General features: G+C 41.7%; 1 long non-coding RNA gene across 1 annotated transcript; it reads right to left on the minus strand.

Annotated features, from left to right (window-relative positions):
* Positions 1-1,390: 1,390 nt before the first annotated feature.
* LOC110681312 lies at positions 1,391-3,968 on the minus strand. The gene is made up of 2 exons (XR_002503161.1): positions 2,762-3,968; positions 1,391-2,709 (listed from the first exon to the last, which is right to left on the minus strand). It is a non-coding gene; the product is annotated as an uncharacterized LOC110681312 (long non-coding RNA).
* Between the last annotated feature and the right edge of the window lie 3,481 nt (positions 3,969-7,449).

Consider the following 7,449-nt stretch of genomic DNA (forward strand, 5'->3'; position numbering starts at 1 on the left):
AGCATCAATATGTGGCATATTTTGAGCAATATGCAAAAATGATTCCACACTGGATCATCTTCTGGTACTAAGTTTCCTATGATGAGTGGTAAAAAAGTAACCAAAGTTTTTAATTTCACTTGCAGTCATTTTTACCTTACATTTTGAAATATTTATATCTTTTATATCATCAGGAATGTTAGATGAGTTAAGTTTTCCGAAAACGAACAAGTTTTTTTCTATAGTTTTAAATCGTCTAGAGAGAAATATTTTTTAGTTTTTATAAAATAGTTAAAATAGTGTCCTAATCCGTATACGCATACTCCTTCCCAGAGGTCATGCATCATATCAAAGTAGACGTTATGAACTACGTGGAAAGATGGAATTTGGTTAAAAATACTGTTACTTTTAACGCCCGTCAGCGATACTTCATCCTTAAGTAAATCCTCTTGATAATTGTCAACCGTTCGGAAACTATCTTCGTATTCAATTGTATCATATTCTCTTTGTTCTCGATTTCGCTTACAAAGCCTACAATAATAATTTGCTCGTGCAGATTCTACTAAATCAAGAATCCCTGATAGTCCTAAATTATCTCCAGTGATGTTTCCTACCATGAAATAAACATTTACTTTTTCTCCATTGTATGTGATTTCGAGACCTTTTGTTTCCAACTTAATAAGAGCGTTTACCAAATTACTGAATAATTGTTCATTATCGTACTCTTTTCTGTCTTCTGATAACACGTAGCTGACAACATGTATGTTCTCTAACTTTGTCAAGACATTGGCAGGCATGCACGGAATGTAGCAGTAAATTCCACATACTGAAGTACGGGCTGCATGAGGTGACACGGTATCGGTGGTAGTAAAATCATCAAAGAACAGGTTAAGGGGAATGACGAGCCTCGAACCTAAACCTATAGTCCTTGTTTTCCAAACACTACCATCCAGTATGGTTCGAATAATGCCATCGCTAGAAGGAGTGATATTGTTCATCACGGTACTCATAACTCCTTTCGATTCTAAGTACTTCCTTAAAGTAAACTCCAGTGGTAAAATAATTCCTACAATAAATTAATGAATTATAAATCAAAACAAATGAGGACATTCAAAAACATTACCTGTGACGGGATTGCTGTCCATCATCTGTTCGTTATGCACAATACCAGGCTGAAGTTCATTACTAATGACAAATTCCTTAGGATCGACGAATAGGTCAAGCTCTTTCAGTTTCGCCAGGTACTTATACTCTGAGTCTAGTGCATTTACTGATGAAAGCATTTTATTAAAAACAATTTTACCTTCCTCAGTTAGTAAACCGAGTGATCGCATAACGTCAATCGCTTTAGAAAATGGATCAATAATTTTCAATTTGATATCCTTTTGAATATCAAAGACAGTTTTTCTAGGAACTGTGTTTGCATTTAAATATTTGAGGTTGAAGTCTATAGATGCATGTTGCATTTGCTGAATAAGAGCATCCAACTCGGTCGTACACAGCAGATCTTCAAGTCGTTGAGTTGGGTCATTCACTGACATGGGTTCTGGTGTACCTAGTGTATGGGAAATTTGTTCTTGGTCGGTGGCTAGATGATAATTTTCGGCATACGCTGTAGTGGAATCGTTCAACATGGAAAAGGGTATATCTTCAGGATTGTTTGCTTTAATATTTGATGCTTCGCTGAAATGTGTTTTTAGATGACGATAGAATGAACATTTAACGTTGAACTTTCTGGTACATTCTCCTACGTTGCATTCATATACTTTTAGATTTCCATGGTATTTGCTCAAGTGATCATGTAGCCTTTGAAGCGAAACATTCTTCCAAGTACACCGTGGTGCCATGCAGTGAATCATTTTGCTGAACAATTATTCCGAATTGTAGAGCAAAGGGCAGCGATATGGATTTGATCCGATGGAACATCAAAATCGTAGAGAAACGCAGCTAGCAGATTCCAGATCGAAGATGAATGTCGGGGAAACTCGATGTCGTAGGTTTTATACAGCTTCAAACAAACATCAAGTGCTTTTTGTAGATTTGGCAGCTTGTATGAAACTACGTTGTTCCACACCGAAAACCCTTCGGGGCGATTCAGGTTACTTCCATGAATCACGACAAAAGGCGTCGGTTCAATGCCTTTCTCACGACAGGAATTGAAGCATTTGGCCAATATTGTCCGTAGTTCCGTCAAACTATCAATCTGGATTATCACGCTATCACGAGACTCTACGATTGACGGCTTCCAACGTCGCTTTTGTGACAACGTCAACACAGGACTTGGGAGTATGTGGGCCAACAGTAATACTGTTAGGAAGCCTTGACCATCTAGAAAAATATGTTATTAGCATTTGTTGTTAGTCGAATGTTCATAAAATATACCACAAGTCGTTTCCGGAGTTTTCAGCTGATTGATGAGCGCCTTCCCCTCTGAATCGTTGACTTCAATCTCCAGTATTGGAAGAAGACCCGAAACGAACTGCTCCCAACGATCAAAGAGTAATTTTTCCTTGTCTGGATATCGTTGCTGGAAGTCTATCTGTACCAGCTGATAAGCTTGGTGATTACGGAATACAGAATAATCCGAAAGAATAGATGCTGTAGTCTTACTGTTGTTCTTTGATAGTTCAAATGCTCTCAATCTGGATGTTTGCTTCCACTTATTTTTCAGCTCCTCCCATTCATCCTGATTATGAACGATCCACTTTTTGATCTGCTGATAATCTGCAACTAAAATAAAACTATTTAATATTAGTTTGTTTTAACAAATGAAGCCACGTACTATGTTCGTCAGATATATCTGCTGCAGATTGAGTCGCTACGCTTCCGGATGCTGTTGGTTGAAGATCATATACAACCGCCGGTTTGTAATTGATGTTACGATCGTACAATTTTCCTCTAGCCTGCTTCCTGAGCTTGATCTTTTGTCCAACGCTATTAGTACTCCACGGTGATTGATACCATACTTCCTGTTGAAAAATGAAATCGTATCTATCGTATATTCCGCGCTGTATTGAAAATACCTACCTTCGGCTCACTTGGAAATAACTTGGACAACTCGATCGATCGTTGTTCCAATTCCGATGAGGTTAGTTTCGAAAATCGGTCTTTAAACTCGTCGACTACTATCTGCGTGATAGTTTTTTTGTCAGTTCTGGTCAGAAACGGCGTTTTATCGTATTTATTCAATATCGCTTGGCCTTTGGCTGACCCCTGAAGCAAGTACGTAGCTGTACACTTGTCTCTAGATATTTCGACGAAACTGGCTGGTTGAGCTGGCGCTGGGGAACTTTCAGTTGTCGACAAGAGTGGGAGATTCTGTGAAGGAAAAACTTAGTATTATTAAAAATTTACAAAGCACCGAGGAAATTACCTGCTGTTTTCGCCAAATGTTCAAACCGTGGATGAATTTCGTCCTTTCTGCTAGGAATGGCTGGGGAATCAGCTCTTCCACCTCCTTCCGCTCAATAATTTGTAGCGTTTCTATCGTATACTGATTAGCTGAAAAACACTTAAATGTGAGGTAAAACCTAAATTAAATACTCTAAGCTTACCTAAAAACGCGTTAATAACTGCATCCGATAATCCAAAACTCTCAAGAATTCGCAAAAACTCGGCTGTTTCCTCGTCGAGGCTTTCAACCTCCAGCTCTTCAATTTTTTCTTCCGCGTTCGACATTTCTCATTTATTTCGCAAACACAAAATGGCTGCTCTCGTGAGTTAGTCAGACACACCGAAACAAAATTTTAGATTCAATGCATCAACATTTTTGGAACAAAAAAGGAATTTGTAGAATCTACAATATTATATTGTAGAAGCGATATTCATTATGAGTTGAAATGAAAATTGAGATGGAACATTTGTTTCGATAAAGGAATTTGTTGATTCAAAAATATTATTATATAGAAGTTAATAAATATTTAGTTTGATTCAATATGGATAAAAAAGGTTGATTCTAATCTTCGCGTTTTTTATTTTAACCTAGCATAATTATTCTGCGTGAAGGCATTCAAGCCAAATGTAACAAATATTGCTGTGTGCGTTTGAAATGCAAATATCAAATGCGGGAACACCAAACGCGGTAAGACTTTTCACAAGAAATGCGATGTCAAAGATAGATTTTTCTTGCTAGGGCGGCGGTGATTTATTTAATCGTTGCTAGGTGCCCTTTGATTGTTTTGTGTTACCGCATTTGGAGGACGTTTAGTCTAGATTTGCATCCCAAATGCAAACAGCAATATATAAAATGTCTGTATCCACTTATTAACAAAAAAAAAAACAAAACTTTGTCTGAACTTTTGATCTTGAAACAAAACTTCAGGCCAGCCATGTTGCATGCTGTACTAGCTGTTGTAATATCAGCAAGAAAGTTGTGCAGGCGATTAAAAATAATGAAAATGATTCTGAAGCTTCCTCCCTTGAATAGTACTAATGATTTACATAGAATATACAGGAATATACAACGTCGAAACATAGGCCTTTTCACAAGACGTATTGCGTTTCTTTTGAAAATTTTCCGTCCTGCGGTAGCCGCCAACTTCTACCGCAGCTGTCAAAGTTCTACCGCAGACTTTGTTGTAATTTTGGACCAGTCTGTTTTATGTTGACGATGTTTATCATCATTGCGTTGCGCCGACCCTGTGATTCGTATGTATGTTGTTGTTTATGTTATGTTATTGTAGTAATAAACCGACCGCCGCGACGAGCAAACGTAACTCTAGTGTTCTTCCCGTTCGCGTACCGAAATTCCCCCGGTGGTTTTGTCGGTACCACTGTGTACCTGGTGGGCATCTCCGTGGTTAAGCACTTCCCACAGTTGAAGAACCGGTGAAATAGTTTGCCTCGGAAAGTCGCGTGTGAAATCGTTTTCGCGAACGATCCTCCTGTGTGGTGCCGGTCGGTGGGAGCGAATTGTTTAATTGCGCTCGTTTTGGCTTGTGGTCCAGCTGCTGTGTGTGTAAAACAGCTGTGATCGGGACTTTTGTGAAAGTGTTTGGTGCTGTTGTTTCCCGTCTGGTAGGAAGCCCAGTACGAGGTGGAAAGTGCCGGTTTGGCTGTTTGCACCATTTTGTCCCGCAAAGCTGAAGATAGAACATTGCCATTTTGTGCCGCGAATTCGTTGCCGTAGCCGTGGTGGTGATCGATTGAAATCGAACAGTAAATCTGTGTGGTGTACCGCCGACGCGTGTGTGTTGTACGGCGGGTACGTTCGATAGTGTTGTTGGCTGTATCTTCGTGAATACAGTGTGCGCCAACAGAAAATCGAAAAATAGAAATGGCAGAGAAAAGTTTTATCGCCCGTTTGGATAATAGAAATTATCAAACGTGGAAGGTGAAGATCGAAATGTTGTTGATCAGTGTCGATCTATGGCATACGGTTTCGGAAGAAAAACCGATGCCAGTGACTGCGGCGTGGTCGAAAGAAGATCAAAAGGCGAGGGCCTTGATCATTCTGAACGTTGAGGACAATCAGTTGACTTTAGTGAAAGACGCAAAATCTGCGGTCGATGTGTGGGAACGGTTGAAGAAGTACCACGAAAAGGCTACGGTGACGTCGCGAGTGTCGCTTCTGAAGAAGCTTTGTAGTTTTAACTATGAAGAGGGTGCGGACATGGAGAAGCACCTGTTCGCGATCGAGGAATTGTTCGATCGGCTGTCGTGTGCGGGGCAGAAACTCGAAAGTTCGCTGCAAGTGGCGATGGTGTATCGCAGTCTGCCGGAGTCGTACAACGGGTTGGTGACGGCTTTGGAAAGCCGGCCAGATGAAGACCAGACTCTGGAATTTGTGAAGCAGCGGCTGATGGACGAGTACCACCGACGGATGGAGAAGCGAGAGGTGTTCGGTGAGCGCAGAGACCGTGCGCTGAAAGCAAATAACGAGGGCAGAGGAAGAAGAAGAGAGCGAGTGTGCTACTACTGCCGGATACCTGGCCACTTCCGCAGGGATTGCCCAGAGCTACGTGAAAGGGAAGAAAAAGGGCCGGAAGTGAAGAAAGCTGTGAAGAAAAATCCCGGAATTTGTTTTGGTGTTGGCGGACAGCGGAAGCGGAACGGCTGGTACGTGGACAGTGGCTGTTCGAGCCACATGACCAGCGACAGGAAGTTCTTCGATAAGATCGACGAAAGTGTGAAGGTTGAAGTGAACTTGGCGGATGGCTCGGTGCTGAGATCCGCCGGTGTAGGAGAAGGCTTCCTGATGTGCGCCACTGACTACGGGGAAGTGAATGAACTTGTGGTGAAAGACGTGCTGTACGTTCCGGAGCTGGACTGTGGATTGCTTTCAGTCCGGAAGCTGGCACAGAAGGGACTGAAAGTGAACTTTGTGAAGTCCAGGTGCCAAATAGTGAGTTCCAGCGGGAAAGTGCAAGCAGTAGCGGATCTTCGTGGAGAGCTGTACGCTTTAGAAGTTGTAGAGAGTGGAAACCGCCGGAAAACTGCAGCTGGGCATCTCGTTGAGGAGGAGTGCCACCAAGAAGAAAAATTTTATGACTGTTATGACGAGGGAATCCGATGCTAAGTGTTACATCGTGGATAGTCTGTGAACTTGGTGAACTTTGTGGTATACTTGACGAAGCAGGAGTGTTTGGTGCAAGAGGAGGAACTTTGTGGAGACTGTGTTGTCCAAGGAGAACTGTTCAAGACTTTGTGACTGTACAGACAAGTGATGAATACATCGAGGAGGAGTGTTGTAATTTTGGACCAATATGTTTTATGTTGACGATGTTTATCATCATTGCCTTGCGCCGACCCTGTGATTCGTATGTATGTTGTTGTTTATTTTATGTTATTGTAGTAATAAACCGACCGCCGCGACGAGCAAACGTAATTCTAGTGTTCTTCCCGTTCGCGTACCGAAATTCCCCCGGTGGTTTTGTCGGTACCACTGTGTACCTGGTGGGCATCTCCGGGGTTAAGCACTTCCCACAGACTTGAGAATCATTGTATCATTGAACGAAACCATCTAATCAAAGTATGCTAGTAAAGTCCACAGCTTTGAAAAACAGCCGAAAACAACAATCATCAGTATGGTTTCCAAGGTATCATAGCAGCCGATCCATGATGCTTTGTGAAAATCAGTAATGTGACAGCTGCGGTAGCTTTCTGTTCAACTGCAGAACGGAAAGTTATCTCTGAAATTGCAATATAAAATTAGCTGATTCGGGAATGTGACTGTTATGCAGTTATGGACAGAGGAGGCCTGAGTACTAATTCGCAGGGTGGGTGTGCGGGTGTCAACTGCGAACAAAGCTCGCCTTACAAACATCTCTCACGCGGGCCGGCCCAAACAGCACAGGTCAAAAACGTGGGCCAAGCTAGGCAGCAAATGCTGATGCTTTTTAACACTCAACAAACAGGATGTCTAGCAGTGTACACTAAAGCTAAGTATGCTGTTTCGCACAAGAAAAGTAAAGAAATTCCTTGACTGAATGGGTCAAGAAATTTTCTACAGAGAGCCCCCTTTGAAGTGAC

The sequence above is a fragment of the Aedes aegypti genome, unplaced genomic scaffold (assembly GCF_002204515.2).
Source record: "Aedes aegypti strain LVP_AGWG unplaced genomic scaffold, AaegL5.0 Primary Assembly AGWG_AaegL5_hic_scaff_698_PBJ_arrow, whole genome shotgun sequence".
NCBI lineage: Eukaryota > Metazoa > Arthropoda > Insecta > Diptera > Culicidae > Aedes > Aedes aegypti.